General features: G+C 39.6%; 39 non-coding genes and 4 pseudogenes across 39 annotated transcripts; all 43 read left to right on the forward strand.

Moving 5' to 3' along the window:
* Positions 1-104: 104 nt before the first annotated feature.
* LOC142167758 (5S ribosomal RNA) lies at positions 105-222 on the forward strand. The gene has a single exon (XR_012697841.1). It is a non-coding gene; the product is annotated as a 5S ribosomal RNA (ribosomal RNA).
* A 518-nt stretch (positions 223-740) lies between these two features.
* LOC142167521 (5S ribosomal RNA) lies at positions 741-859 on the forward strand. The gene has a single exon (XR_012697646.1). It is a non-coding gene; the product is annotated as a 5S ribosomal RNA (ribosomal RNA).
* A 521-nt stretch (positions 860-1,380) lies between these two features.
* On the forward strand, positions 1,381-1,499 carry LOC142167516 (5S ribosomal RNA). The gene has a single exon (XR_012697641.1). It is a non-coding gene; the product is annotated as a 5S ribosomal RNA (ribosomal RNA).
* A 529-nt stretch (positions 1,500-2,028) lies between these two features.
* Positions 2,029-2,146, forward strand: LOC142167760 (5S ribosomal RNA). Its single transcript, XR_012697843.1, has one exon. It is a non-coding gene; the product is annotated as a 5S ribosomal RNA (ribosomal RNA).
* Positions 2,147-2,663: 517 nt separating this feature from the next.
* LOC142167765 (5S ribosomal RNA) lies at positions 2,664-2,782 on the forward strand. The gene has a single exon (XR_012697848.1). It is a non-coding gene; the product is annotated as a 5S ribosomal RNA (ribosomal RNA).
* A 521-nt stretch (positions 2,783-3,303) lies between these two features.
* Positions 3,304-3,422, forward strand: LOC142167510 (5S ribosomal RNA). The gene has a single exon (XR_012697635.1). It is a non-coding gene; the product is annotated as a 5S ribosomal RNA (ribosomal RNA).
* A 522-nt stretch (positions 3,423-3,944) lies between these two features.
* LOC142167538 (5S ribosomal RNA) lies at positions 3,945-4,063 on the forward strand. Its single transcript, XR_012697661.1, has one exon. It is a non-coding gene; the product is annotated as a 5S ribosomal RNA (ribosomal RNA).
* Positions 4,064-5,206: 1,143 nt separating this feature from the next.
* On the forward strand, positions 5,207-5,325 carry LOC142167585 (5S ribosomal RNA; annotated as a pseudogene).
* A 523-nt stretch (positions 5,326-5,848) lies between these two features.
* On the forward strand, positions 5,849-5,967 carry LOC142167564 (5S ribosomal RNA). The gene has a single exon (XR_012697687.1). It is a non-coding gene; the product is annotated as a 5S ribosomal RNA (ribosomal RNA).
* Positions 5,968-6,489: 522 nt separating this feature from the next.
* On the forward strand, positions 6,490-6,608 carry LOC142167500 (5S ribosomal RNA). Its single transcript, XR_012697625.1, has one exon. It is a non-coding gene; the product is annotated as a 5S ribosomal RNA (ribosomal RNA).
* Positions 6,609-7,130: 522 nt separating this feature from the next.
* LOC142167567 (5S ribosomal RNA) lies at positions 7,131-7,249 on the forward strand. The gene has a single exon (XR_012697690.1). It is a non-coding gene; the product is annotated as a 5S ribosomal RNA (ribosomal RNA).
* Positions 7,250-7,772: 523 nt separating this feature from the next.
* Positions 7,773-7,891, forward strand: LOC142167527 (5S ribosomal RNA). The gene has a single exon (XR_012697652.1). It is a non-coding gene; the product is annotated as a 5S ribosomal RNA (ribosomal RNA).
* Positions 7,892-8,414: 523 nt separating this feature from the next.
* Positions 8,415-8,533, forward strand: LOC142167573 (5S ribosomal RNA; annotated as a pseudogene).
* Positions 8,534-9,054: 521 nt separating this feature from the next.
* Positions 9,055-9,172, forward strand: LOC142167547 (5S ribosomal RNA). Its single transcript, XR_012697670.1, has one exon. It is a non-coding gene; the product is annotated as a 5S ribosomal RNA (ribosomal RNA).
* Positions 9,173-9,567: 395 nt separating this feature from the next.
* On the forward strand, positions 9,568-9,686 carry LOC142167499 (5S ribosomal RNA). The gene has a single exon (XR_012697624.1). It is a non-coding gene; the product is annotated as a 5S ribosomal RNA (ribosomal RNA).
* Positions 9,687-10,208: 522 nt separating this feature from the next.
* On the forward strand, positions 10,209-10,327 carry LOC142167480 (5S ribosomal RNA). Its single transcript, XR_012697606.1, has one exon. It is a non-coding gene; the product is annotated as a 5S ribosomal RNA (ribosomal RNA).
* Positions 10,328-10,851: 524 nt separating this feature from the next.
* On the forward strand, positions 10,852-10,970 carry LOC142167529 (5S ribosomal RNA). Its single transcript, XR_012697654.1, has one exon. It is a non-coding gene; the product is annotated as a 5S ribosomal RNA (ribosomal RNA).
* A 521-nt stretch (positions 10,971-11,491) lies between these two features.
* LOC142167542 (5S ribosomal RNA) lies at positions 11,492-11,610 on the forward strand. The gene has a single exon (XR_012697665.1). It is a non-coding gene; the product is annotated as a 5S ribosomal RNA (ribosomal RNA).
* Positions 11,611-12,132: 522 nt separating this feature from the next.
* Positions 12,133-12,251, forward strand: LOC142167503 (5S ribosomal RNA). The gene has a single exon (XR_012697628.1). It is a non-coding gene; the product is annotated as a 5S ribosomal RNA (ribosomal RNA).
* Positions 12,252-12,742: 491 nt separating this feature from the next.
* LOC142167565 (5S ribosomal RNA) lies at positions 12,743-12,861 on the forward strand. Its single transcript, XR_012697688.1, has one exon. It is a non-coding gene; the product is annotated as a 5S ribosomal RNA (ribosomal RNA).
* A 522-nt stretch (positions 12,862-13,383) lies between these two features.
* On the forward strand, positions 13,384-13,502 carry LOC142167517 (5S ribosomal RNA). The gene has a single exon (XR_012697642.1). It is a non-coding gene; the product is annotated as a 5S ribosomal RNA (ribosomal RNA).
* Positions 13,503-14,015: 513 nt separating this feature from the next.
* On the forward strand, positions 14,016-14,134 carry LOC142167531 (5S ribosomal RNA). Its single transcript, XR_012697656.1, has one exon. It is a non-coding gene; the product is annotated as a 5S ribosomal RNA (ribosomal RNA).
* A 175-nt stretch (positions 14,135-14,309) lies between these two features.
* On the forward strand, positions 14,310-14,428 carry LOC142167729 (5S ribosomal RNA). The gene has a single exon (XR_012697815.1). It is a non-coding gene; the product is annotated as a 5S ribosomal RNA (ribosomal RNA).
* A 523-nt stretch (positions 14,429-14,951) lies between these two features.
* Positions 14,952-15,070, forward strand: LOC142167488 (5S ribosomal RNA). Its single transcript, XR_012697614.1, has one exon. It is a non-coding gene; the product is annotated as a 5S ribosomal RNA (ribosomal RNA).
* Positions 15,071-15,593: 523 nt separating this feature from the next.
* On the forward strand, positions 15,594-15,712 carry LOC142167671 (5S ribosomal RNA). Its single transcript, XR_012697760.1, has one exon. It is a non-coding gene; the product is annotated as a 5S ribosomal RNA (ribosomal RNA).
* A 522-nt stretch (positions 15,713-16,234) lies between these two features.
* On the forward strand, positions 16,235-16,353 carry LOC142167548 (5S ribosomal RNA). Its single transcript, XR_012697671.1, has one exon. It is a non-coding gene; the product is annotated as a 5S ribosomal RNA (ribosomal RNA).
* A 514-nt stretch (positions 16,354-16,867) lies between these two features.
* LOC142167514 (5S ribosomal RNA) lies at positions 16,868-16,986 on the forward strand. The gene has a single exon (XR_012697639.1). It is a non-coding gene; the product is annotated as a 5S ribosomal RNA (ribosomal RNA).
* A 523-nt stretch (positions 16,987-17,509) lies between these two features.
* Positions 17,510-17,627, forward strand: LOC142167524 (5S ribosomal RNA). Its single transcript, XR_012697649.1, has one exon. It is a non-coding gene; the product is annotated as a 5S ribosomal RNA (ribosomal RNA).
* Positions 17,628-18,150: 523 nt separating this feature from the next.
* On the forward strand, positions 18,151-18,269 carry LOC142167537 (5S ribosomal RNA). Its single transcript, XR_012697660.1, has one exon. It is a non-coding gene; the product is annotated as a 5S ribosomal RNA (ribosomal RNA).
* Positions 18,270-18,792: 523 nt separating this feature from the next.
* LOC142167762 (5S ribosomal RNA) lies at positions 18,793-18,910 on the forward strand. The gene has a single exon (XR_012697845.1). It is a non-coding gene; the product is annotated as a 5S ribosomal RNA (ribosomal RNA).
* A 480-nt stretch (positions 18,911-19,390) lies between these two features.
* LOC142167577 (5S ribosomal RNA) lies at positions 19,391-19,509 on the forward strand (annotated as a pseudogene).
* A 522-nt stretch (positions 19,510-20,031) lies between these two features.
* LOC142167660 (5S ribosomal RNA) lies at positions 20,032-20,150 on the forward strand. Its single transcript, XR_012697749.1, has one exon. It is a non-coding gene; the product is annotated as a 5S ribosomal RNA (ribosomal RNA).
* A 521-nt stretch (positions 20,151-20,671) lies between these two features.
* Positions 20,672-20,790, forward strand: LOC142167555 (5S ribosomal RNA). Its single transcript, XR_012697678.1, has one exon. It is a non-coding gene; the product is annotated as a 5S ribosomal RNA (ribosomal RNA).
* A 523-nt stretch (positions 20,791-21,313) lies between these two features.
* On the forward strand, positions 21,314-21,432 carry LOC142167772 (5S ribosomal RNA). The gene has a single exon (XR_012697855.1). It is a non-coding gene; the product is annotated as a 5S ribosomal RNA (ribosomal RNA).
* Positions 21,433-21,953: 521 nt separating this feature from the next.
* LOC142167536 (5S ribosomal RNA) lies at positions 21,954-22,072 on the forward strand. The gene has a single exon (XR_012697659.1). It is a non-coding gene; the product is annotated as a 5S ribosomal RNA (ribosomal RNA).
* A 523-nt stretch (positions 22,073-22,595) lies between these two features.
* On the forward strand, positions 22,596-22,714 carry LOC142167496 (5S ribosomal RNA). The gene has a single exon (XR_012697621.1). It is a non-coding gene; the product is annotated as a 5S ribosomal RNA (ribosomal RNA).
* A 520-nt stretch (positions 22,715-23,234) lies between these two features.
* On the forward strand, positions 23,235-23,353 carry LOC142167638 (5S ribosomal RNA). Its single transcript, XR_012697728.1, has one exon. It is a non-coding gene; the product is annotated as a 5S ribosomal RNA (ribosomal RNA).
* A 522-nt stretch (positions 23,354-23,875) lies between these two features.
* LOC142167523 (5S ribosomal RNA) lies at positions 23,876-23,994 on the forward strand. The gene has a single exon (XR_012697648.1). It is a non-coding gene; the product is annotated as a 5S ribosomal RNA (ribosomal RNA).
* A 525-nt stretch (positions 23,995-24,519) lies between these two features.
* Positions 24,520-24,638, forward strand: LOC142167467 (5S ribosomal RNA). Its single transcript, XR_012697593.1, has one exon. It is a non-coding gene; the product is annotated as a 5S ribosomal RNA (ribosomal RNA).
* A 522-nt stretch (positions 24,639-25,160) lies between these two features.
* Positions 25,161-25,279, forward strand: LOC142167477 (5S ribosomal RNA). Its single transcript, XR_012697603.1, has one exon. It is a non-coding gene; the product is annotated as a 5S ribosomal RNA (ribosomal RNA).
* Positions 25,280-26,304: 1,025 nt separating this feature from the next.
* On the forward strand, positions 26,305-26,423 carry LOC142167575 (5S ribosomal RNA; annotated as a pseudogene).
* Positions 26,424-26,945: 522 nt separating this feature from the next.
* LOC142167522 (5S ribosomal RNA) lies at positions 26,946-27,064 on the forward strand. The gene has a single exon (XR_012697647.1). It is a non-coding gene; the product is annotated as a 5S ribosomal RNA (ribosomal RNA).
* Positions 27,065-27,806: 742 nt separating this feature from the next.
* Positions 27,807-27,925, forward strand: LOC142167475 (5S ribosomal RNA). The gene has a single exon (XR_012697601.1). It is a non-coding gene; the product is annotated as a 5S ribosomal RNA (ribosomal RNA).
* The last annotated feature ends 8 nt before the right edge of the window (positions 27,926-27,933 follow it).

Genomic DNA, 27,933 nt, shown 5'->3' on the forward strand with positions numbered 1-27,933 from the left:
ACGGATAAATGAGCGTAAAGTTATGTCGTTTTAAGGTTTTACATCTTCGCACCTAAAGCGGAAGGAGGAAAGGTATTAAGAGAATTTAGAGTGAAAGGAATACCGGATGCGATCATACCAGCACTAACGCACCGGATCCCTTCAGAACTCCGAAGTTAAGCGTGCTTGGGCGAGAGTAGTACTAGGATGGTTGCCCCCTGGGAAGTCCTCGTGTCGCATCCCTATTTTAAGGCAAAATTTATATATTCTTTTAATGTATCGGCGGTATGTCTAATAAATTCAAAAATGCGTTTTAAGCAGTGTAAACGAAATAGATATTTGTTTACACGAAATAACAATATTTTTAAAGGTAATAGTTATGAAACAAATTTAAAAAAAAATATATAGTAAATAAGGAAAATATTTACGGGCTTAACAACGCTGCACTTGACACGTCACTACGCCTTGGCCTCGAAGGCAACATCCGTAAAACGTCTAGTTGCGACGTCGCTGTTCCATGCGGCCTAGTGTGATAGGCATGTAGCTAGGCCTTACGGGCCATCTAATTTTGATATTATCGTCGAGCGCGGCTTGTTGTTGTTGGTCAATGCCTTTGCCCGCAAAAAATAGTTGAAATCAAAAGAGGAATTGCGTAAAACGGATAAATGAGCGTAAAGTTATGTCGTTTTAAGGTTTTACATCTTCGCACCTAAAGCGGAAGGAGGAAATGTATTAAGAGAATTTAGAGTGCAAGGAATGTCGGATGCGATCATACCAGAACTAACACACTGGATCCCATCAGAACTTCGAAGTCAAGCGTGCTTGTTCGAGAGTAGTACTAGGATGGGTGACCCCCTGGGAAGTCCTCGTGTTGCATCCCTCTTTTTAGGTAAAATTTATATCTTACTTCTTTTAATGTATCGGCGGTGTGTCTAATAAATTCACTAATGAGTTTGAAGCAGTGTAAACGAGATAGATATTTTTTACATGAAATAACAATATTTTTAAAGATAATAGTTATGAAAAAAATCAAAAAAGCAATATATAGTAAATAAGGAAAATATTTACGAGCTTAACAACGCTGCACTTGACACGTCACTATGCCTTGGCCTCGAAGGTGACATCCGTAAAACGTCTAGTTGCGACGTCGCCGTTCCATGCGGCCTAGTGTGATAGGCATGTAGCTAGGCCTTACGGGCCATCTAATTGTGATATTATCGTCGAGCGTGGCTTGTTGTTGTTGGTCAATGCCTTTGCCCGCGAAAAATAGTTGAAATCAAAAGAGGAATTGCGTAAAATGGATAAATGAGCGTAAAGTTATGTCGTTTTAACGTTTTCCATCTTCGCACCTAAAGCAGAAGGAGGAAAGGTATTAAGATAATTTAGAGTACAAGAAATGCCGGATGCGATCATACCAGCACTAATGTACCGGATCCCATCAGAACTTCGAAGTCAAGCATGCTTGTTCGAGAGTAGTACTAGGATGGGTGACCCCCTGGGAAGTCCTCGTGTTGCATCCCTCTTTTTAGGTAAAATTTATATCTTACTTCTTTTAATGTATCGGCGGTATGTCTAATAAATTCACAAATGCGTTTTAAGCAGTGTAAACGAAATAGATATTTTTTTACACGACATAACAATATTTTTAAAGGTAATAGTTATGAAAAAAAAAATATATATATATATATATATATAGTAAATAAGGAAAACATTTACGAGCTTAACAACGCTGCACTTGACATGTCACTATGCCTTGGCCTCGAAGGCGACATCCGTAAAATGTCTAGTTGCGACGTCGCCGTTCCTTGCGGCCTAGTGTGATAGGCATGTAGCTAGGCTTTACGGGCCCTCTAATTGTGATAGTATCATCTAGCGCGGCTTGTTGTTGTTGGTCAATGCCTTTGCCCGCGAAAAATAGTTGAAATCAAAAGAGGAATTGCGTAAAACGGATAAATGAGCGTAAAGTTATGTAGTTTTAAGGTTTTACATCTTCGCACCTAAAGCGGAAGGAGGAAAGGTATTAAGAGAATTTAGAGTGAAAGGAATACCGGATGCGATCATACCAGCACTAACGCACCGGATCCCTTCAGAACTCCGAAGTTAAGCGTGCTTGGGCGAGAGTAGTACTAGGATGGTTGCCCCCTGGGAAGTCCTCGTGTCGCATCCCTCTTTTTAGGCAAAATTTATATATTCTTTTAATGTATCGGCGGTATGTCTAATAAATTCACAAATGCGTTTTAAGCAGTGTAAACGAAATAGATATTTTTTTACACGAAATAACAATATTTTTAAAGGTAATAGTTATGAAAAAAATTAAAAAAAAATATATAGTAAATAAGGAAAATATTTACGGGCTTAACAACGCTGCACTTGACGCGTCACTACGCCTTGGCCTCGGAGGCGACATCCGTAAAACGTCTAGTTGCGACGTCGCCGTTCCATTCGGCCTAGTGTGATAGGCATTTAGCTAGGCCTCACGAGCCCTCTAATTGTGATATTATCATCGAGCACAGCTTGTTGTTGTTGGTCAATGCCATTGCCCGCGAACAATAGTTGAAATCAAAAGAGGAATTGCGTAAAACGGATAAATGAGCGTAAAGTTATGTCGTTTTAAGGTTTTACATCTTCGCACCTAAAGCGGAAAGAGGAAAGGTATTAAGAGAATTTAGAGTGCAAGAAATGCCGGATGCGATCATACCAGCACTAACGTACCGGATCCCATCAGAACTCCGAAGTCAAGCGTGCTTGGGCGAGAGTAGTACTAGGATTGGTGACCCCCTGGGAAGTCCTTGTGTTGCATCCCTCTTTTTAGGCAAAATTTATATCTTACTTCTTTTAATGTATCGGCGGTATGTCTAATATATTCACAAATGAGTTTTAAGCAGTGTAAACAAAATAGATATTTTTTTACACGAAATAACAATATTTTTAAAGGTAATAGTTATGAAAAAAATCAAAACAACAATATATAGTAAATAAGGAAAATATTTACAGGCTTAACAACGCTGCACTTAACACGTAACTACGCCTTGGCCTCGAAGGCGACATCCGTAAAATGTCTAGTTGCGACGTCGCCGTTCCATGTGGCCTAGTGTGATAGTCATGCAGCTAGGCCTTACGGGCCCTCTAATTGTGATATAGTCGTCGATCACGGCTTGATGTAGTTGGTCAATGCCTTTGCCCGCGAAAAATAGTTGAAATCAAAAGAGGAATTGCGTAAAACGGATAAATGAGCGTAAAGTTATGTCGTTTTAAGGTTTTACATCTTCGCACCTGAAGCGGAAGGAGGAAAGGTATAAGAGAATTTAGAGTGCAAGGAATGTCGGATGCGATCATACCAGCACTAACGCAAAGGATCCCATCAGAACTCCGAAGTTAAGGGTGCTTGGGCGAGAGTAGTACTAGGATAGGTGACCCCTTGGGAAGTCCTCGTGTTGAATCCCTCCTTTTAGGCAAAATTTTTATCTTACTTCTTTTAATGTATCGGCGGTATGTCTAATAAATTCACAAATGAGTTTTAAGCATTGTAAACGAGATAGATATTTTTTTACACAAAATAACAATATTTTTTAAGATAATAGTTATGAAAAAAATCAAAAAAGCAATATATAGTAAATGAGGAAAATATTTACGGGCTTAACAACGCTGCACTTGACACGTCACTACGCCTTGGCCTCGAAGGCGACATCCATAAAATTTCAAGTTGCGACGTCGCTGTTCCATGCGGCCTAGTGTGATAGGCATGTAGCTAGGACTTACGGGCCCTCTAATTGTGAAATTATCGTCGCGCGCGGCTTGTTGTTGTTGGTCAATGACTTTTCCCGCGAAAAATAGTTGAAATCAAAAGAGGAATTGCGTAAAACGGATAAATGAGGGTAAAGTTATGTCGTTTTAAGGTTTTACACCTTCGCACCTAAAGCGTAAGTTGGAAAGGTATTTAGAGAATTTAGAGTGCAAGGAATGCCGGATGCGATCATACCAACACTAACGCACCAGATCCCATCAGATCTCCAAAGTTAAGCATGCTTGGGCGAGAATAGTACTAGGATGGGTGACCCCTTGGGAAGTCCTCGTGTTGAATCCCTCCTTTTAGGCAAAATTTATATCTTACTTCTTTTAATGTATCGACGGTATGTCTAATAAATTCACAAATGGGTTTTAAGCAGTGTAAACGAAATAGATATTTTTTTACACGAAATAACAATATTTTTAAAGGTAATAATTATTAAAAAAAATCAAAAAAACAATATATAGTAAATAAGAAAAATATTTACGGGCTTAACAACGTTACACTTGACACGTCTCTATGCCTTGGCCTCAAAGGCGACATCCGTAAAACGTCTAGTTGCGACGTCGCCGTTCCATGCGGCCTAGTGTGATAGGCATGTAGATAGGCCTTACGGGCCCTCTAATTGTGATATTATCGTCGAGCGCGGCTTGTTGTTGTCGGTCAATGCCTTCGCTCGCGAAAAATAGATGAAATCAAAACAGGAAATGCGTAAAACGGATTAATAAGCGTAAACTTATGTCGTTTTAAGCTTTTATATCTTCGCACCTAAAGCGGAAGAAGGAAGGGTATTAAGAGAATTTAGAGTGCAAGCAATGTCGGATGCGATCATACCAGCACTAACGCACCAGATAGCGTGCTTGGGCGAGGGTAGTAGTAGTAAGGGTGACCCCTTAGGAAGTCCTCGTGTTGCATCCCTCTTTTTAGGCAAAATTTGTATCTTACTTCTTTTAATGTATCGACGGTATGTCTAATAAATTCACAAATGAGTTTTAAGCAGTGTAAACGAAATAGATATTTTTTTACACGAAATAACAATATTTTTAAAGATAATAGTTATAAAAAAAATCAAAAAAGCAATATATAGTAAATAAGGAAAATATTTACGGGCCTAACAATGCTGCACTTGACATGTCACTACGCCTTGGCCTCGAAGGCGACATCCATAAATTGTCTAGTTGTGACGTCGCCGTTCCATGCGGCCTAGTGTGATAGGCATGTAGCTAGGACTTACGGGCCCTATAATTGTGATATTATCATCGCGCGCGGCTTGTGGTTGTTGGTCAATGCGTTTGCCCGCGAAAAATAGTTGAAATCAAAAGAGGAATTGCTTAAAATGGATTAATGAGCATAAAATTATGTCATTTTAAGGTCTTACACCTTCGCACCTATAGCGGAAGGAGGAAAGGTATTAGGAGAATTTAGAGTGCAAGGAATATCGGATGCGATCATACCAGCACTAACACTTAGGATCCCATCAGAACTCCGAAGGTAAGTATGCCTGAGCGAGAGTAGTACTAGGATGGGTCACCCCCTGGAAAGTCCACGTGTTACATCCCTCTTTTTAGGAAAAATTTGTATCTTACTTCTTTTAATGTATCGGCGGTATGTTTAATAAATTCATAAATGAGTTTTAAGCAGTGTAAACGAAACAGATATTTGTTTAAACGAAATAACAATATTTTTAAAGCAAATAGTTATGAAAAAATAATAATAAAGCAATATATAGTAAATAAGGAAAATATTTACGGGCTTAACACCGTTGCACTTTACACGTCACTACGCCTTGGCCTCGAAGGCGTCATCCGTAAAACGTCTAGTTGCGACGTCGCCGTTTCATGCGTCCTAGTGTGATAGGCATGTTGCTAGGCCTTACGTGCCCTCTAATTGTGATATTATGGTTGAGCGTGGCTTGTTGTTGTTGATCAATGCCTTTGCCCGCAAAAAATAGTTAAAACAAAAAGAGGAATTGCGTGAAACGGATAAATGAGCGTAAAGTTATGTCGTTTTAAGGTTTTACACCTTCGCACCTAAAGCGGAAGGAGGAGAGGTATTAAGAGAATTTAGAGTGCAAGGAATGTCGGATTCGATCATATCAGCACTAACACACCGGATCCCATCAGAACTCTGAAGTGAAGAGTGCCCGGACTTGAGTAGCACTAGGATGGGTGACCCCCTGGGAAGTCCTCGTGTTGCATCCCTCTTTTTAGGAAAAATTTGTATCCTACTTCTTTTAATGTATCGGCGGTATGTTTAATAAATTCACAAATGAGTTTATAGCGGTGTAAACGAAATAGATATTTTTTTACACGAAATAACAATATTTTTAAAAGTAATAGTTGTGAAAAAAATCAAAAAAGGAATATATAGTAAATAAGAAAAATATTTACGGGCTTAACAACGTTGCACTTGACACGTCTCTACGCCTTGGCCTCGAAGGCGACATCCGTAAAACGTCTAGTTGTGACGTCGCCGTTCCATGCGGCCTAGTGTGATAGGCATGACGCTAGGTCTTACGGGCCCTCTAATTGTGATATTATCGTCGAGCGCGACTTGTTGTTGTTGGTCAATGCATTTGCCCGCGAAAAATTGTGGAAATCTATAGAGAAATTGCATAAAACGGATAAATGAGGGTAAAGTTATGTCGTTTTAAGGTTTTACACCTTCGCACCTATAGCGGAAGGAGGAAATGTATTAAGAGAATTTATAGTGCAAGGAATGTCGGATGCGATCATACCAGCACTAACGCACCGGATCCCATTAGAACCCCGAAGTTAAGCGCCCTTGGGCGAGAGTAGTACTAGGATGGGTGACCCCCTGGGAAGTTCTCATGTTGCATCCCTCTTTTTAGGCAAGATTTGTATCTTACTTCTTTTAATGTATCGGTGGTATGTTTAATAAATTTACAAATGACGTTCAAGCAGTGTAAATGAAATAGATTTTTTTTACACGAAATAACAATATTTTTAAAAGTAATAGTTATGAAAAAAAATCAAAAAAGCAATATATAGTAAATAAGGAAAATATTTACGGACGTAACAACGTTGCACTTGACACGTCTCTACGCCTAGGCCTCGAAGGCGACATCCGTAAAACGTCTAGTTGCGACGTCGCCGTTCCATGCGGCCTAGTGTGATAGGCATGTAGCTAGGCCTTACGGGCCCTATAATTATGATATTATCGTCGAACACGGCTTGTTGTTGTTGGTCAATGAATTTGTCCGCGAAAAACCGTTCAAATCAAAAGAGAAAATGCGTAAAACGAATAAATGAGCGTAAAGTTATGTCGTTTTAAGGTTTTACACCTTTGCACCTAAAGCGGAAGAAGGAAAGGTAATAAGAGAATTTAGAGTGCAAGGAATGTCGGATGCGATCATACCAGCACTAACCCACCGGATCCCATCAGAACTCCAAATTGAAGCTTGCTTGGGCGAGGGTAGTATTAGGATGGGTGAACCCCTGGGAAGTCCTCGTGTTACATCCCTCTTTTTAGACAAAATTTATATCTTACTTCTTTTAATGTATTGGCGGTATGTCTAGTAAATTCACAAATGAGTTTTAAGGAGTGTTAACGAAATAGATATTTTGTTTACACGAAATAACAATATTTTTAAAGGTAATAGTTATGAAAGAAATGAAAAAAGTAATATATAGTAAATAAGGAAAATATTTATGGGCTTAACAACATTGCACTTGACACGTCACTACGCCTTGGCCTAGAAGGCGACATCCGTAAAACGTCTAGTTGCAACGTCGTCGTTCCTTGCGGCCTAGTGTGATAGGTATGTTGCTAGGCCTTACGGGCCCTCTAATTGTGATATTATCGTCGAGCGTGGCTTGTTATTGTTGGTCAATGCCTTTCCCCGCGAAAAATAGATGAAATCAAAAGAGGAATTGCGTAAAACGGATAAATGAGCGTAAAATTATGTCGTTTTAAGGTTTTACACATTCGCACCTAAAGCGGAAGAAGGAAAGGTATTTAAAGAATTTAGAGTGCAAGGAATGTCGGATGCGATCATACCAGCACTAACGCACCGGATCTCATCAGAACCTCGAAGTTAAGCGCCCTTGGGCGAGAGTAGTACTAGGATGGGTGACCCCCTGGAAAGTCCTCGTGTTGCATCCCTCTTTTTAGGAAAAATTTGTATCTTACTTCTTTGAATGTATCAGCGGTATGTTTAATAAAATTCACAAATGAGTTTTAAGCAGTGTAAACGAAACATATATTTTTTTACACGAAATAAATTTTTTTTTAAAGGTAATAGTTATGAAAAAAATCAAAAAAGCAACATATAGTAAATAAGGAAAATATTTACGGGCTTAACAACGCTACACTTGACACGTCACTATGCCTTAGCCTCGAAGGTGACATCCGTAAAATGTTTAGTTGCGACGTCATTGTTCCATGGGGCCTAGTGTGATAGGCATGTAGTTAGGCCTTACGGACCCTATAATTGTGATATTATCGTCGAGCGCGGCTTGGTGTTATTGGTCAATGCATTTGCCCAAGAAATATAATTGAAATCAAAAGAGGAATTGCGTAAAATGGATAAATGAGCGTAAAGTTATGTCGTTTTAAGGTTTTACACCTTCGCACCTAAAGCGGAAGGAGGAAAGGTATTAAGAGAATTTAGAGTGCAAGGAATGTCGGATGCGATCATACCAGCACTAACACACCAGATCCAATCAGAACTCCGAAGGTAAGCATGCCTGAGCGAGAGTAGTACTAGGATGGGTGATCCCCTGGGAAGTCCTCATGTTGCATCCTTCTTTTAAGGCAAAAAATGTATTTTACTTCTTTTAATGTATCAGCGGAATGTCTAATAAATTCATAAGTGAGTTTTAAGCAGTGTAAATGAAATAGATTTTTTTTACACGAAATAATAATATTTTTAAATGAAATAGTTATGAAAAAAATCAAAAAAGCTATATATAGTAAATAAGGAAAATATTTACAGGCTTAACAACATTGCACTTGACATGTCACTATTCCTTGGCCTCGAAGGCCACATCCGTAAAACGTCTAGTTGCGACGTCGTCGTTCCATGCAGCCTAGTGTGATAGGCTTGTAGCTAGGCCTTACGGGCCCTCTAATTGTGATATTATCATCGACCGCGGCTTGTTGTTATTGGTCAATGCCTTTGCCAGCGAAAAATAGTTGAAATCAAAAGAGGAATTGCGTAAAACGGATAAATGGGCATAACGTTATGTCATTTTAAGGTTTTACACCCTCTCACCTAAAGCGGAAGGAGGAAAGGTATTAAGAGAATTTAGAGTACAAGTAATGTCGGATGCGATCATACAGCACTAACGCACCGGATCCCATCAGAACTCCGAAGTCAAGCGTGCTTGGGCTAGAGCAGTACTAGGATGGGTGGCCTCCTAGGAAGTCCTCGTGTTGTATCCCTCTTTTAAGCAGTGTAAACGAAATAATTTTTTTTAAAAACGAAATAACAATATTTTAAAAGCTAATAGTTATGAAAATATCAAAAAAGCAATATATAGTAAATAAGGTAAATTTTTACGGGCTTAACACCATAGCACTTGACACGTCACTACGCCTTGGCTTCGAAGGCGACATCCGTAAAACGTCTAGTTGCGACGACGCCGTTCCTTGCGGTCTAGTGTGATAGGCATGTAGCTAGGACTTATGGGCCCTCTAATTGTTATATTATCGTCGAGCGCTGCTTGTTGCTGTTGGTCATACCTTTGCCCGCGAAAAATAGTTGTAATCAAAAGAGGAATTGCGCAAAACGGATAAATGAGCATAAAGTTATGTTGTTTTAAGGTGCAAGGAATGTCGGATGCGATCATACCAGCACTATCGCACCGGATCCCATCAAAACTCCGAAGTCAAGCGTGCTTGGGCGAGAGTAGTAATAGGATGGGTGACCCCCTGGGAAGTCCTCATGTTGCATCCCTCTTTTTAGGAAAAATTTGTATCTTACTTCTTTTAATGTATTAGCGGTATGTCTAATAAATTCACAAATGACCTTTAAGTAGTTTAAATGAAATAGATGTTTTTTACACGATATAACAATATTTTTAAAGCTAATAGTTATGGAAAAAAAATCAAAAATGCAATATATAGTTAATAAGGAAAATATTTACGGGCTTAACCCCATTGCGCTTGACACGTCACTACGTCTTGGCCTCGAAGGCGACATCCGTAAAATGTCTAGTTGCGATGTCGTCGTTCCATGTGGCCTAGTGTGATAGGCATGTAGCTAGGCCTTACGGGCCCTCTAATTGTGATATTATCGTCGAGCGCGTCTTGTTGTTGTTGGTCAATGCCTTTGCCTCGATAAATAGTTAAAATCAAAAGAGGAATTGCGTAAAACGGATAAATGGGCATAAAGTTCTGTCGTTATAAGGTTTTACACCTTCGCACCTAAAGCGGAAGGAGGAAAGGTATTAAGAGAATTTATAGAGCAAGGAATGTCGGATGCGATCATAGCAGCACTAACACACCGGATCCCATCAGAACTCCGAAGCTAAGTGTGCTTGGGCGAGAGTAGTACTAGGATGGGTGACCCCCTGGCAAATCCTCGTGTTGCATCCCTCTTTTTTGGCAAAAGTTGTATCTTACTCCTTTTAATGTTTCGGCGGTATGTCTAATAAATTCACAAATGAGTTTTAAGCAGTGTAAACAAAAAATATATTTTTTACACAAAATAACAATATTTTTAAAGCAAATAGTTATGAAAAAAAAAATCAATAAAGCAATATATAGTAAATAAGGAAAATATTTACTGGCTTAACACCGTTGCACTTGACACGTCACTACGCCTTGGCCTCGAAGGAGAAATACGTAAAACGTCTTGTAGCGACGTCGCCGTTCCATGCGGCCTAGTGTGATAGGCATGTAGCTAGGCCTTACGGGGCCTCTAATTGTGATATTATCGTCGAGCGCGGCTTGTTATTGTTGGTCAATGCCTTTGCCCGCGAAAAAGAGTTAAAACCAAAAAAGGAATTGCGTAAAACGGATAAATGAGCGTAAAGTTATGTCGTTTTCAGGTTTTACACCTTCGCACCAAAAGCGGAAGGAGGAAAGGTATTAAGAGAATTTAGAGTGCAAGGAATGTCAGATGCGATCATAGCAGCACTAACACACCAGATCCCATCAGAACTCCGAAGCTAAGTGTGCTTGGGCGAGAGTAGTACTAGGATTGGTGACCCCCCGGGAAATCCTCGTGTTGCATTCCTCTTTTTAGGAAAAAGTTGTATCTTACTTCTTTTAATGTTTCGGCGGTATGTCTAATAAATTCACAAATGAGTTTGAAGTAGTGTAAACGAAATATATATATATATATATATATATATATATATATATATATATATATATATATATATTACACGAAATAACAATATTTTTAAAGCAAATAGTTATGAAAAAAATAAAGCAATATATAGTAAATAAGGAAAATATTTACGGCCTTAACACCGTTGCACTTTACACGTCACTACGCCTTAGCCTCGAAGGCGTCATCCGTAAAACGTCTAGTTGCGACGTCGCCGTTTCATGCGGCCTAGTGTGATAGGCATGTTGCTAGACCTTGTTGTTGTTGATCAATGCCTTTTCCCGCGAAAAATAGTTAAAACAAAAAGCGGAATTGCGTGAAACGGATAAATGAGCGTAAAGTTATGTCGTTTTAGGGTTTTACACCTTCGCACCTAAAGCGGAAGGAGGAGAGGTATTAAGAGAATTTAGAATGCAAGGAATGTCGGATTCGATCATACCAGCACTAACGCACCGGAACCCATCAGAATTCCGAAGCTAAGCGTGCTTGGGCGAGAGTAGTACTGGGATGGGTGACCCCCTGCGAAGTCCTTATGTTGCGTCCCTCTTTTTAGGCAAAATTTGTATCTTACTTCTTTTTCGGTATCGGCGGTATGTCTAATAAATTCACAAATGAGTTTTAAGCAGTGTAAACGAAATAGATATTTTTTTTACACGAAATAATAATATTTTTAAAGGTAATAGTTATGAAAAAAATCAAAAAAGCAATATATAGTAAATAAGGAAAATATTTACGGGCTTAACACCGTTGCACTTTACACGTCACTATGCCTTGGCCTCGAAGGCGACATCCGTAAAATGTCTAGTTGCGACGTCGCCGTTCATGCGGCCTAGTGTGATAGGCATGTAGCTAGGCCTTACGGGGCCTGTAATTGTGATATTATTGTCGAGCGCGGCTTGTTGTTGTTGGTCAATGCCTTTTCCCGCGAAAAATAGTTAAAACCAAAAGTGGAATTGCGTAAAACGGATAAATGAGCATAAAGTTATATCGTTTTAAGATTTTACACCTTCGCACCAAAAGCGGAAGGAGGAAAGGTATTAAGAGAATTTAGAGTGCAAGGAATGTCAGATGCGATCATAGCAGCACTAACACACCGGATCCCATCAGAACTCCGAAGCTAAGTGTGCTTGGGCGAGGGTAGTACTAGGATTGGTGACCCCCCGGGAAATCCTCGTGTTGCATTCCTCTTTTTAGGAAAAAGTTGTATCTTACTTCTTTTAATGTTTCGGCGGTATGTCTAATAAATTCACAAATGAGTTTGAAGCAGTGTAAACGAAATATATATAAACAGATATTTGTTTAAACGAAATAACAATATTTTTAAAGCAAATAGTTATGAAAAAAATAATAAAGCAATATATAGTAAATAAGGAAAATATTTACGGCCTTAACACCGTTGCACTTTACACGTCACTACGCCTTGGCCTCGAAGGCGTCATCCGTAAAACGTCTAGTTGCGACGTCGCCGTTTCATGCGGCCTAGTGTGATAGGCATGTTGCTAGACCTTATTGTTGTTGATCAATGCCTTTTCCCGCGAAAAAAAGTTAAAACAAAAAGCGGAATTGCGTGAAACGGATAAATGAGCGTAAAGTTATGTCGTTTTAAGGTTTTACACCTTCGCACCTAAAGCGGAAGGAGGAGAGGTATTAAGAGAATTTAGAATGCAAGGAATGTCGGATTCGATCATACCAGCACTAACGCACCGGAACCCATCAGAATTGCGAAGCTAAGCGTGCTTGGGCGAGAGTAGTACTGGGATGGGTGACCCCCTGCGAAGTCCTCATGTTGCATCCCTCTTTTTAGGCAAAATTTGTATCTTACTTCTTTTTCGGTATCGGCGGTATGTCTAATAAATTCACAAATGAGTTTTAAGCAGTGTAAACGAAATAGATATTTTTTTTACACGAAATAATAATATTTTTAAAGGTAATAGTTATGAAAAAAATCAAAAAAGCAATATATAGTAAATAAGAAAAATATTTACGGGCTTAACACCGTTGCACTTGACACGTCACTATGCCTTGGCCTCGAAGGCGACATCCGTAAAACGTCTAGTTGCGACGTCGCCGTTCATGCAGCCTAGTGTGATAGGCATGTAGCTAGGCCTTACGGGGCCTGTAATTGTGATATTATTGTCGAGCGCGGCTTGTTGTTGTTGGTCAATGCCTTTTCCCGCGAAAAATAGTTAAAACCAAAAGTGGAATTGCGTAAAACGGATAAATGAGCGTAAAGTTATATCGTTTTAAGTTTTTACACCTTCGCACAAAAAGCAGAAGGAGAAAAGGTATTAAGAGAATTTAGAGTGCAAGGAATGTCGGATGCAATCATATCAGCACTAACGCACCGGATCCCATCAGAACTCCGAAGCTAAGCGTGCTTGGGCGAGAGTAGTACTGGGATGGGTAACCCCCTGGGATGTCCTCGTGCTGAATCCCTCTTTTTAGGAAGTATTTGTATCTTACTTCTTTTAATGTATCGGCGGTATATCTAATAAATGCACAAATGAGCTTTAAGCAGTGTAAATGAAATAGATATTTTTTACATGAAATAACAATATTTTTAAAGCTAATAGTTATGAAATAGAAATAAAAAAAGAAATATATAGAAAATAAGGAAAATATTTACAGGCTTAACACCGTTGCACTTAACACGTCACTACGCCTTGGCCTCGAAGGCGACATCCGTAAAACGTCTAGTTGCGACGTCGCCGTTCCATGCGACCTAGTGTGATAGGAATGTAGCTAGGCCTTACGGGGCCTCTAATTGTGATATTATCGTCGAGCGCGGCTTGTTGTTATTGGTCAATGCATTTGCCCGCGAAAAATAGTGAAAATCAAAAGAGAAATTGCGTAAAATGGATAAATGAGCGTAAAGTTATGTCTTTACACCTTCGCACCTAAAACGGAAGGAGGAAAGGTATTAAGAGAATTTAGAGTGCAAGGAATGTCGGATGCGATCATACCCGCACTAACGCCCCGGATCCCATCAGAACTCCGAAGTTTAACGTGCTTAGGCAAGAGTAGTACTAAGATGGTTGACCCCCTGGGAAGTCCTCGTATTGCATCCCTCTTCTTAGGCAAAATGTGTATCTTCTTTGCCCGCGAAAAATAAATAAAACCAAAAGAGGAATTGCGTAAAAGGGATAAATGAGCGTAAAGTTATGTCGTTTTAAGGTTTTACACCTTCGCACCTAAAGCGGAAGGAGGAAAGGTATTAAGAGAATGTAGAGTGCAAGGAATGTCGGATACGATCATACCAGTACTAACGCACCGGATCCCATCAGAACTCCGAAGCTAAGCGTGCTTGGGCGAGAGTAGTACTGGGATGGGTGACCCCCTGGGAAGTCCTCGTGTTGCTTCCCTCTTTTTAGGCAAAATTTGTATCTTACGTCTTTTAATGTATCGGCGGTATGTCTAATAAATTCACAAATGAGTTTTAAACAGTGTAAATAAAATAGATTTTTTTGTACACGAAAAAACAATATTTTTAAAGCTAATAGTTATGAAAAAAAATCAAAAAAGCAATATTTAGTAAATAAGGAAACTATTTACGGGCTTAACACCGTTGCGCTTGACACGTCACTACGCCTTGGCCTCGAAGGCGACATCTGTAAAACGTCTAGTAGCGACGTTGCCATTCCATGCGGCCTAGTGTGATAGGCATGTGGCTAGGCCTTACGGGCCTTCTAATTATAATATTATCGTCGAGAGCAGCTTGTTGTTGTTTGTCAATGCCTTTGCCCGCGAAAAATAGTTGAAATCAAAAGAGGAATTGCGTAAAATGGATAAATGAGCGTAAAGTTATGTCGTTTTAAGGTTTTACACCTTCGCACCTAAAGCAGAAGGAGGTAAGGTATTAAGTGAATTTACAGTGCAAGGAATGTCGGATACGATCATACCAGTACTAACGCACCGGATCCCATCAGAACTCCGAAGCTAAGCGTGCTTGGGCGAGAGTAGTACTGGGATGAGTGACCCCCTGGGAAGTCCTCGTGTTGCTTCCCTCTTTTTAGGCAAAATTTGTATCTTACGTCTTTTAATGTATCGGCGGTATGTCTAATAAATTCACAAATAAGTTTTAAACAGTGTAAATAAAATAGATTTTTTTGTACACGAAATAACAATATTTTTAAAGCTAATAGTTATGAAAAAAAATCAAAAAAGCAATATATAGTAAATAAGGAAACTATTTACGGGCTTAACACCGTTGCGCTTGACACGTCACTACGCCTTGGCCTCGAAGGCGACATCTGTAAAACGTCTAGTAGCGACGTCGCCATTCCATGCGGCCTAGTGTGATAGGCATGTAGCTAGGCCTTACGGGCCTTCTAATTATAATATTATCGTCGAGAGCAGCTTGTTGTTGTTTGTCAATGCCTTTGCCCGCGAAAAATAGTTGAAATCAAAAGAGGAATTGCGTAAAATGGATAAATGAGTGTAAAGTTATGTCGTTTTAAGGTTTTACACCTTCGCACCTAAAGAAGAAGGAGGTAAGGTATTAAGAGAATTTAGAGTTCAAGGAATGTCGGATGCGATCATACCAGCACTAACGCACCGGATCCCATTAGAACTCCGAAGCTAAACGTGCTTGGACGAGAGTAGTACTGGGATGGGTGACCCCCTAGGAAGTCCTCGTGTTGCATCCCTCTTTTTAGGCAAAATTTGTATCTTACTTCTTTTAATGTATAGGCGGTCTTTCTAATAAATTCCCAAATGAGTTTTAAGTTGTGTAAACGAAATAGATATTTTTTGACACGATATAACGATATTTTTAAAGCTAATAGTTATTAAAAAAATCAAAAAAGCAATATATAGTAAATAAGGAAAATATTTACGTGCTTAACACCATTGCGCTTGACACATCACTATGCCTTGGCCTCGAACGCGACATCCGTAAGACGTATAGTTGCGACGTCGCTGTTCCATTCAGCCTAGTGTGATAGGCATGTAGCTAGGCCTTACAAGCTCTCTAATTGTGATATTATCGTCGAGCGCAACTTGTTGTTGTATGTCAATGCCTTTGCCCACGAAAAATAGTTGAAATCAAAAGAGGAATTGCGTAAAATGGATAAATGAGCGTAAAGTTATGTCGTTTTAAGGTTTTACACCTTCGGGCCTAAAGCGGAAGGAGGAAAGGTATTAAGAGAATGTAGTGTGCAAGGAATGTCGGTTGCGATCATACCAGCACTAACGCACCGGATCCCATCAGAACTCCGAAGCTAAGCGTGCTTGGGCGAGAGTAGTACTAGGATGGGTGACCCCCTGGGAAGTCCTCGTGTTGCATCCCTCTTTTTAGGCAAAATTTGTATCTTACTTCTTTTAATGTATCGACGGTATGTCTAATAAATTCACAAATGAGTATTAAATAGTGAAAACGAAATAGATATTTTTTTACATGAAATAACAATATTTTTAAAGTTAATAGTTATGAAAACAAATTAAAAAAGCAATATATTGTAAATAAGGAAAATATTTACGAGCTTAACACCGGTGCACTTGACACATCACTACACCTTGGCCTCAAAGGCGACATCCGTAAAACGTCTAGTAGCGACATCGCCGTTCCATGCGGCCTAGAGTGATAGGCATGTAGCTAGGCCTTACGGGCCCTCTAATTGTGATATTATCGTCTAGCGCGGCTTGTTGTTGTTGGTCAATGCCGGAAAATAGTTGAAATCAAAAGAGGAATTGCGTAAAACGAATAAATGAGCGTAAAGTTATGTCGTTTTAAGGTTTTACACCTTCGCACCTAAAGCGGAAGAAGAAAAGGTATTAAGAGAATTTAGAGTGTAAGGAATATCGGATGCGATCATACCAGCACTAACGCACTGGATCCCATCAGAACTCTGAAGCTAAGCATGCTAGCGCGAGAGTAGTACTGGAATGGGTGACCCCCTAGGAAGTCCTCGTGTTGCATCCCTCTTTTTAGGCAAAATTTGTATCTTACTTCTTTTAATGTATCGGCGGTATGTCTAATAAATTCACAAATGAGTTTTAAGCATTGTAAACGAAATAGATATTTTGTTTACACGATGTAACGATATTTTTAAAGATAATAGTCATGAAAAAAATCAAATAAGCAATATATAGTAAATAAGGAAAATATTTACGTGCTTAACACGGTTGCGCTTGACACGTCACTACGCTTTGGCCTCGAACGCGACATCCGTAAGACGTACAGTTGCGACGTCGTCGTTCCATTTAGCCTAGTGTGATAGGCATGCAGCTAGGCCTTACGAGCTCTCTAATTGTGATATTATCGTCGAGCGCGGATTATTGTTGTTTGTCAATGCCTTTACCCGCAAAAAATAGTTGAAATCAAAAGAGGAATTGCGTAAAACGGATAAATGAGCATAAAGTTATGTCGTTTTAAGGTTTTACACCTTCGCGCCTAAAACGGAATGAGGAAATGTATTAAGAGAATGTAGAGTACAAGGTATGTCGGATGCGATCATACCAGTACTAACGCACCGGATCCCATCAGAACTCCGAAGCTAAGCGTGCTTGGGCGAGATTAGTACTGGGATGGGTGACCCCCGGGATGTCCTTGTGTTGCATCAATCTTTTTAGGCAAAATTTGTATCTTACTTCTTTTAATGTATCGGCTGTATGTCTAATAAATTCACAAATGAGTTTTAAACAGTGTAAAAGAAATAGATATTTTTTTACATGATATAACGATATTTTTAAAGCTAATAGTTATGAAAAAAAATAAAAACAGCAATATATAGTAAATATGTAAAATATTTACGGGCTTAACACCGTTGCACTTGACACGTCACTACGCCTTGGCCTCGAAGGCGACATCCATAAAGCGTCTCGTAGTGACATCGCCGTTCTATGTGGCCTAGTGTGATAGGCATATAGCTAGGACTTACAGGCCCTGTAATTGTGATATTATCGTCGAGCACTGCTTGTTGTTGTTGGTCAATGCCTTTGCTCGCGAAAAATAGTTGAAATCAAAAGAGGTATTGCGTAAAACGGATAAATGAGCGTAAAGTTATGTCGTTTTAAGGTTTTACACCTTCGCACCTAAAGCAGAAGGAGGAAAGGTATTAAGAGAATTTAGAGTGCAAGGAATGTCGGATGCAATCATACCAGCACTAACGCACCAGATCCCATCAGAACTCTGAAGCTAAGCGTGCTTGGGCGAGAGTAGTACTGGGATGGGTGACCCCCTGGGAAGTCCTCGTGTTGCATCCCTCTTTTTAGGCAAAATTTTTATCTTACTTCTTTTAATGTATCGGCGGTTTGTCTAATAAATTCACAAATGAGTTTTAAGCATTGTAAACGAAATAGATATTTTGTTTACACGATGTAACGATATTTTTAAAGATAATAGTCATGAAAAAAATCAAATAAGCAATATATAGTAAATAAGGAAAATATTTACGTGCTTAACACGGTTGCGCTTGACACGTCACTACGCTTTGGCCTCGAACGCGACATCCGTAAGACGTACAGTTGCGACGTCGTCGTTCCATTTAGCCTAGTGTGATAGGCATGCAGCTAGGCCTTACGAGCTCTCTAATTGTGATATTATCGTCGAGCGCGGATTATTGTTGTTTGTCAATGCCTTTACCCGCAAAAAATAGTTGAAATCAAAAGAGGAATTGCGTAAAACGGATAAATGAGCATAAAGTTATGTCGTTTTAAGGTTTTACACCTTCGCGCCTAAAACGGAATGAGGAAATGTATTAAGAGAATGTAGAGTACAAGGTATGTCGGATGCGATCATACCAGTACTAACGCACCGGATCCCATCAGAACTCCGAAGCTAAGCGTGCTTGGGCGAGATTAGTACTGGGATGGGTGACCCCCGGGAAGTCCTTGTGTTGCATCCCTCTTTTTAGGCAAAATTTGTATCTTACTTCTTTTTATGTATCGGCTTTATGTCTAATAAATTTACAAATGAGTTTTAAACAGTGTAAACGAAATAGATATTTTTTTACACGAAATAATAATATTTTTAAAGCTAATAGTTATGAAAACAAATTAAAAAAGCAATATATAGTAAATAAGGAAAATATTTACGAGCTTAACACTGTTGCACTTGACACGTCACTACGCCTTGGCCTCGAAGGCGAAATACGTAAAACGTCTTATAGCGACGTCGCCGTTCCATGCGGCCTAGTGTGATAGGCATGTAGCTAGGACTTACGGGCCCTCTAATTGTGATATTATCGTCGAGCACGGCTTGTTGTTGTTGGTCAATGCCGAAAAATAGTTGAAGTCAGAAGTTATGTCATTTTAATGTTTTACACCTTCGCACCTAAAGCGGAAGGAGGAAAGGTATTAAGAGAATTTAGAGTGCAAGGAATATCGGATGCGATCATACCAGCACTAACGCACCGGATCCCATCAAAACTACGAAGCTAAGCGTGCTAGAGCGAGAGTAGTACTGGGATGGGTGACCCGCTGGGAAGTCATCATGTTGCATCCCTCTCTTTAGGCAAAATTTGTATCTTACTTCTTTTAATGTTTCGGCGGTATGTCTAATAAATTAACAAATGAGTTTTAGGCAGTGTAAACTAAATAGATATTTATTTACACGAAATACCAATATTTTTAATGCTAATAGTTATGAAAAAAATCAAAAAAGCAATATATAGTAAATATGTAAAATATTTACGAGCTTAACACCATTGCACTTGACACGTCACTACGCCTTGGCCTCGAAGGCGACATCCGTAAAACGTCTAGTAGCGACGTCGCCGTTCCATGCGGCCTAGTATGATAGGCATGTAGCTAGGCCTTACGGTCCCTCTAATTGTAATAGAATCGTCGAGCGCGGCTTGTTGTTGTTTGTCAATGCCTTTACCCGCGTAAAATAGTTGAAATCAAAAGATGAATTGCGTAAAACGGATAAATGAGCGTAAAGTTATGTTGTTTTAAAGTTTTACACCTTCGCACCTAAATCGTAAGGAGGAAAGGTATTAAGAGAATTTAGAGTGCAAGGAATGTCGGATGCGATCATACAAGTACTAATGCACCGGATCCCATCAGAACTCCGAAGCTAAGCGTGCTTGGGCGAGAGTAGTACTGGGATGGGTGACCCCCTGGGAAGTCCTCGTGTTGCATCCCTCTTTTTAGGTAAAATTTGTATCTTACTTCTTTTAATGTATAGGCGGTATGTCTAATAAATTCTCGAATGAGTTTTAAGCAGTGTAAACGAAATAGATATTTTTTTATACGAAATAACAATTTTTTAAAGCAAATAGTTATGAAAAAAAACAAAAAAGCAATATATAGTAAATAAGGAAAATATTTACGGGCTTAACAACGTTGCACTTGACACGTCACTACGCCTTGGCCTAGAAGGCGACATTGTAAAACGTCTACTTGCGACGCCACCGTTCCATGCGGCCTAGTGTGATAGGCATGTAGCTAGGACTTACGCGCCCTCTAATTGTGATATTATCGTCGAGCGCGGCTTGTTGTTGTTGGTCAATGCCTTTGCCCGCAAAAAATAGTTGAAATCAAAAGAGGAATTGCGTAAAAATGGATAAATGAGCGTAATGTTATGCCGTTTTAAGGTTTTACACCTTCGCACCTCAAGCGGAAGGAGGAAAGGTATCAAGAGAATTTAGGGTACAAGAAATGTCGGATGCGATCGTACAATTACTAACGCACTGGATCCCATCAGAACTCCGAAGCTAAGCCTACTTAGGCGAGAGTAGTACTAGGATGGGTGACCCCGTGGGAAGTCCTCGTGATGCATCCCTCTTTTTAGGCAAAATTTGTATCTTACTTCTTTTAATGTATAGGCGGTATGTCTAATAAATTCACAAATGAGTTTTAAGCAGTGTAAACGAAATAGATATTTTTTTACACGAAATAACAATATTTTTGAAGTTAATAGTTATGAAAAAAATCAAAAAATCAATATATAGTAAATAAACAAAATATTTACGGGCTTAACAACGCTGCACTTGACACGTCACTACGCCTTGGCCTCGAAGGCGACATCCGTAAAATGTCTAGTTGTGACGTCGTCGTTCCATGCGGCCTAGTGTGATAAGCATGTAGCTAGGCCTTACGGGCCCTCTAATTGTGATATTATTGTCGAGCGCGGCTTGTTGTTATTGGTCAATGCCTTTACCCGCGAAAAATAGTTGAAATCAAAAGAGGAATTGCGTAAAAATGGATAAATGAGCGTAATGTTATGCCGTTTTAAGGTTTTACACCTTTGCACCTCAAGCGGAAGGAGGAAAGGTATCAAGAGAATTTAGAGTGCAAGAAATGTCGGATGCGATCGTACCAGTACTAACGCACTGGATCCCATCAGAACTCCGAAGCTAAGCCTACTTGGGCGAGAGTAGTACTAGGATGGGTGACCCCGTGGGAAGTCCTCGTGTTGCATCCCTCTTTTTAGGCAAAATTTGTATCTTACTTCTTTTAATGTATAGGCGGTATGACTAATAAGTTCACAAATGAGTTATAAGTAGTGTAAACGAAATAGATTTTTTTTTATACGAAATAACAAATTTTTAAAGCTAATAGTTATGAAAAAAAACAAAAAAGCAATATATAGTAAATAAGGAAAATATTTACAGGCTTAACATCGTTGCACTTGACACGTCACTACGCCTTGGCCTCGAAGGCGACATCATAAAATGTCTACTTGCGACGTCACCGTTCCATGCGGCCTAGTGTGATAGGTATGTAGCTAGGCCTTACGGGCCCTCTAATTGTGATATTATCGTCGAGCGCGGCGTGTTGTTGTTGGTCAATGCCTTTACCCGCGAAAAATAGTTGAAATCAAAAGAGGAATTATGTAAAAACGGATAAATGAGCGTAATGTTATGCCGTTTTAAGGTTTTACACCTTTGCACCTCAAGCGGAAGGAGGAAAGGTATTTAAAGAATTTAGAGTGCAAGAAATGTCGAATGCGATCGTACCAGTACTAACGCACTGGATTCCATCAGAACTCCGAAGCTAAACGTGCTTGGGCGAGAGTAGTACTAGGATGGGTGAACCCCTGGGAAGTCCTCGTGTTGCAACCCTCTTTTTAGGCAAAATTTGTATATTACTTGTTTTAATATATCGGCGGTATGTCTAATAAATTCACAATTGAGTTTTAAGCAGTGTAAACGAAAGAGATAATTATTTACACGATATAACAATATTTTTAAAGCTAATAGTTATGAAAAAAAATCAAAAAAGCAATATATAGTAGATAAGGAAAATATTTACGGGCTTAACACCGTTGCACTTGACACGTCACTATGCCTAGTCCTCGAAGGCGACATCCGTAAAACGACTAGTAGCGACGTCGCCGTTCCATGTGGCCTAGTGTGATAGGCATGAAGCTAGGCCTTACGGGCCCTCTAATTGTAATATTATCGTCGAGCGCGGCTTGTTGTTGTTGGTCAATGCTTTTGCCCGCAAAAAATAGTTCAAATCAAAAGAGGAATTGCATAAAACGGATAAATGAGCGTAAAGTTATGTCGTTTTGAGGTTTTACACCTTCGCACCTAAAGCGGAAGGAGGAATGGTATTAAGAGAATTTAGAGTGCAAGGAATGTCGGATGCGATCATACCAGCACTAACGCAATGGATCCCATCGGAACTCCGAAGCTAAGCGTGCTTTGGTGAGAGTAGTACTAGGATGGGTGACCCCCTGGGAAATCCTCGTGTTGCATCCCTCTTTTTAGGCAAAATTCGTATCTTACTTCTTTTAATGTATCAGCAGTATGTCTAATAAATTCACAAATGCGTTTTAAGCAGTGTAAATAAAATAGATATTTTTTACATGAAATTACCATATTTTTAAAGCTAATAGTTATGAAAAAAATCAAAAAAGCAATTTATAGTAAATAAGGAAAATATTTACGGGCTTAACATCATTGCATTTGACACGTCACTACGCATTGCCTCGAAGGCGACATCCGTAAAAAGTCTCATTGCGACATCGAAGTTCCGTTCGGCCTAGTGAGATAGGCATGTAGCTAGGACTTACGGGCCCTCTTATATTGATATTACCGTCGAGCGCGACTTGTTGTTGTTAGTCATTGCCTTTGCCCGCGAACCATAGTTGAAATCAAAAGAGGAATTGCGTAGAGCGGATAAATAAGGGTAAAGTTATATTGTTTTAAGGTTTTACACTTTCTCACCTAAAGCGGAAGGAGGAAAGGCATTAAGAGAATTTAGAGTGCAAGGAATGTCGGATGCGATCATACCAGCACTAACGCACTGGATCCCATCAGAACTCCGAAGCTAAGCGCGCTTGGGCGAGAGTAGTACTGGGATGGGTGACCCCCTGGGAAGTCCTCGTGTTGCATCCCTCTTTTTAGGCAAAATTTGTATCTTACTTCTTTTAATGTATCGGCGGTATGTCTAATAAATTCACAAATGAGTTTTAAGCAGTGTAAAAGAAATAGATATTTTTTTACACGAAATAACAATATTTCTAAAGCTAATAGTTATGAAAAAAAATCAAAAAAGCAATATATAGTAAATAAGGAAAATATTTACGGGCTTAACATCATTGCATTTGACACGTCACTACGCCTTGCCTCGTAGGCGACATCCGTAAAAAGTCTCATTGCGACATCGAAGTTCCGTTCGGCCTAGTGAGATAGGCATGTAGCTAGGACTTATGGGCCCTCTTATATTGATATTATCGTCGAGCGCGACTTGTTGTTGTTAGTCATTGCCTTTGCCCGCGAACCATAGTTGAAATCAAAAGAGGAATTGCGTAGAGCGGATAAATGAGCGTAAAGTTATGTTGTTTTAAGGTTTTACACTTTCGCACCTAAAGCGGAAGGCGGAAAGGCATTAAGAGAATTTAGAGTGCAAGAAATGTCGAATGCGATCATACCAGCACTAACGCACCAGATCCCATCAGAACTTCAAAGCTAAGCGCGCTTGGGCGAGAGTAGTTCTGGGATGGGTGACCCCCTGGGAAGTCCTCGTGTTGCATCCCGCTTTTTAGGCAAAATTTGTATCTTACTTCTTTTAATATATCGACTGTATGTCTAATAAATTCACAAATGAGTATTAAGCAGTGTAAATAAAATAGATATTTTTTATACACGAAATAACAATATTTTTAAAGCTAATAGTTATGAAAAAAAAATCAAAATAGCAATATATAGTAAATAAGGAAACTATTTACGGGCTTAACATCGTTGCGCTTGACACGTCACTATGCCTTGGCCTCGAAGGTGACATCCGTAAAACGTCTAGTTGTGACATCGCTGTTCTATGCGGCCTAGTGTGATAGGTATGTATCTGGGCCTTACGGGCCCTCTAATTGTGGTATTATGGTCGAGCGCAGCTTGTTGTTGTTGGTCATTGCCTTTGCTCGCGAACAATAGTTGAAATCAAAAGAGGAATTGCGTAAACCAGATAAATAAGCGTAAAGATATGTTGTTTTAAGGTTTTACACTTTCGCACCTAAAGCGGAAGGAGGAAAGGCATTAAGAGAATTTAAAGTGCAAGAAATGTCGGATGCGATCATACCAGCACTAACGCACCGGATCCCATCAGAACTCCGAAGCTAAGGGCGCTTGTGCGCGAGTAGTACTGGGATGGGTGACCCCTTGGGAAGTCCTCGTGTTGCATCCCTCTTTTTAGGCAAACTTTGAATCATACTTCTTTTAATGCATCGGCGGTATGTCTAATAAATTCACAAATGAGTTTTAAGGAGTGTAACCGAAATAGATATTTTTTTACACGAAATAACAGTATTTTTAAAGCTAATAGTTATGAAAAAAATCAAAAAAGAAATATATAGCAAATAAGGAAAATATTTACGGGCTTAACACCATTGCACTTGACACGTCACAATGCCTTGGCCACGAAGGTGACATCCGTAAAACGTCTAGTTGCGACGTCGCCGTTCCATGCGGCCTAGTGTGATAGGCATGTACCTAGGCCTTACGGGCGCTCTAATTGTAATATCATCGTCGAGCGCGGCTTGTTGTTGTCGGTCAATGCCTTTGCCCGCGAAAAATAGTTGAAATAAAAAGAGTAAATGCGTAAAACAGATAAATGAGCGTAAAGTTATGTCGTTTTAAGGTTTTACACCTTCGCACCTAAAGCGAAAGGAGGAAAGGTATTATGAGAATTTAGAGTGTAAGGAATGTCGGATGCGATCATACCAGCACTAACGCACCGGATCTCATCAGAACTCCGAAGATAAGCTTGCTTGGGCGAGAGTAGTACTAGGATGGGTGACCCCTTGGGAAGTCGTCGTGTTGCATCCCTCCTTTTAGGCAAAATTTGTACCTTACTTCTTTTAATGTATCAGCGGTATGTCTAATAAATTCACAAATGCATTTTAAGCGGTGTAAACGAAATAGATATTTTTTTACACGAAATAACAATATTTTTAAAGCTAATAGTTATGAAAAAAATCAAAAAGCAATATATACTAAATAAGGAAAATATTTACGGGCTTAACACTGTTGCACTTGACACGTCACTACGCCTTGGCCTCGAAGGCGATATCCGTAAAACGTCTAGTTGCGACATCGCCGTTCCATGCGGCCTAGTGTGATAGGCATGTAGCTAGGCTTTACGGGCCCTCTAATTGTGATATTATCGTCGAGCGCGGCTTGGTATTGTTGGTCAATGCCTTTGCCTGTGAAAAATAGTTGAAATCAAAAGAGGAATTAAGTAAAACGGATAAATGAGCGTAAAGTTATGTTGTTTTAAGGTTTTACACTTTCGCACCTAAAGCAGAAGGAGGAAAGGCATTAAGAGAATTTAGAGTGCAACGAATGTCGGATGCCGCTCATTTAATGTATCGAAAGTATGTCTAATAAATTCACAAATGAGTTTTAAGCAGTGTAAACGATATCGATATTTTTTTTACACGAAATAACAATATTTTTAAAGCTAATAGTTATGAAAAAAATCAAAAAAGAAATATATACTAAATAAGGAAAATATTTATGGGCTTAACACCGTTGCAGTTGACACATCACTATGCCTTGGCCTCGAAGGCGACATCCGTAAAATGTCTAGTTGCGATGTCGCCGTTCCATGCGGCCTAGTGTGATAGGCATGTAGCTAGGCTTTACGGTACCTCTATTTGTGATATTATAATCGAGCGCGGCTTGGTTTTGTTGGTCAATGCCTTTGCCCGCGAAAAATAGTTGAAATCAAAAGAGGAATTGCGTAAAATGGATAAATGAGTGTAAAGTTATGTGGTTTGAAGGTTTTACACCTTCGCACCTAAAGCGGAAGGAGGAAAGGTATTAATAGAATTTAGAGTGCAAGGAATGTCGGATGTGGTCATACCAGCACTAACGCATCGGATCTCACCAGAACAACGAAGCTAAGCGTGCTTGGGCGAGAGTAGAACTGGGATGGGTAACCGCCTGGGATGTCCTCGTGTTGCATCCCTCTTTTTAGGCAAAATTTGTATCTTACTTCTTTTAATGTATCAGTGGTATGTCTAATAAATTCACAAATGAGTTTTAAGCAGTATAAACAAAATATATATTTGTTTACATTAAATAACAATATTTTTAAAGCTAATAGTTATGAAATAAATCAAAAAAGACATATATAGTAAATACGGAAAATATTTACGAGCTTAACACCGTTACACTTGACACGTCACTATGCCTTGGCCTCGAAGGCGACATCCGTAAAATGTCTAGTTGCGACGTCGCCGTTCCATGCGGCCTAGTGTGATAGGCATGTAGCTAGGCTTTACGGGCCCTGTAATTGTGATATTATCGTCGAGCGCGGCTTGATTTTGTTGGTCAATGCCTTTGCCCGCGAAACATAGTTGAAATCAAAAGAGGAACTACGTAAAAGGGATAAATGAGCTTAAAGTTATGTCGTTTTAAGGTTTTACACCTTCGCACCTAAAGCGGAAGGAGGAAAGGTATTGAGAGAATTTAGAGTGCAAGGAATGTCGGATGCGATCATACCAGCACTAACGCATCGGATCCCTTCAGAACTACGAAGCTAAGCGTGCTTGGGCGAGAGTAGTACTAGGATGGGTGACCGCCTGGGAAGTCCTCATGTTGTATCCCTCTTTTTAGGCAAAATTTGTATCTTACTTCTTTTAATGTATCGGCGGTATGTCTAATAAATTCACAAACGAGTTTTAAGCAGTGTAAACAAAATACTCTCTCCATTTCAATTTATGTGAACCTATTTCCTTTTTAGTCCGCGCCAAAAAGAATGACCTCTTTCCTTATTTGGAAATAATTTACCTTTATACAATGATTAATAGCCACAATAAATATATGTACCTCATTTACACCACAAGTTCAAAAGTCTTCTCTCTTTTCTTAAACTCCGTGCCCAGTCAAATAGGTTCACATAAATTGAAACAGTGGGAGTAGATATTTTTTTTAAATGAAATAACAATATTAATAAAGCTAATAGTTATGAAAAAAATCAAAAAAGCAATTTATAGTAAATAAGGAAAATATTTCCGGGCTTAAAATTGTTGCACTTGACACGTCACTGCATCATGGCCTCGAAGGCGACATCCGTAAAAAGTCTCATTGCGACGTCGCCGCTCCATGTGGCCTAGTGTGATAGGCATGTCTCTGGGCATTACGGGCCCTCTAATTGTGATATTATCGTCGAGCGCGGCTTGGTTTTGTTGGTCAATGCCTTTGCCCGCGAAAAATAGTTGAAATCAAAAGAGGATTTGCGTAAAACCGATAAATGAGCGTAAAGTTATGTCGTTTTAAGGTTTTACACCTTCGCACCTAAAGCGGAAGGAGGAAAAGTATTAAGAGAATTTAGAGTGCAAGGAATGTCGGATGCGATCATACCAGCACTAACGCACTGGATCCCATCAGAACTATGAAGCTAAGCGTGCTTGGGCGAGAGTAGTACTAGGATGGGTGACCGCCTAGGAAGTCCTCGTGTTGCATCCCTCTTTTTA

The sequence above is a fragment of the Nicotiana tabacum genome, chromosome 12, assembly GCF_000715075.1.
Source record: "Nicotiana tabacum cultivar K326 chromosome 12, ASM71507v2, whole genome shotgun sequence".
Lineage (NCBI taxonomy): Eukaryota > Viridiplantae > Streptophyta > Magnoliopsida > Solanales > Solanaceae > Nicotiana > Nicotiana tabacum.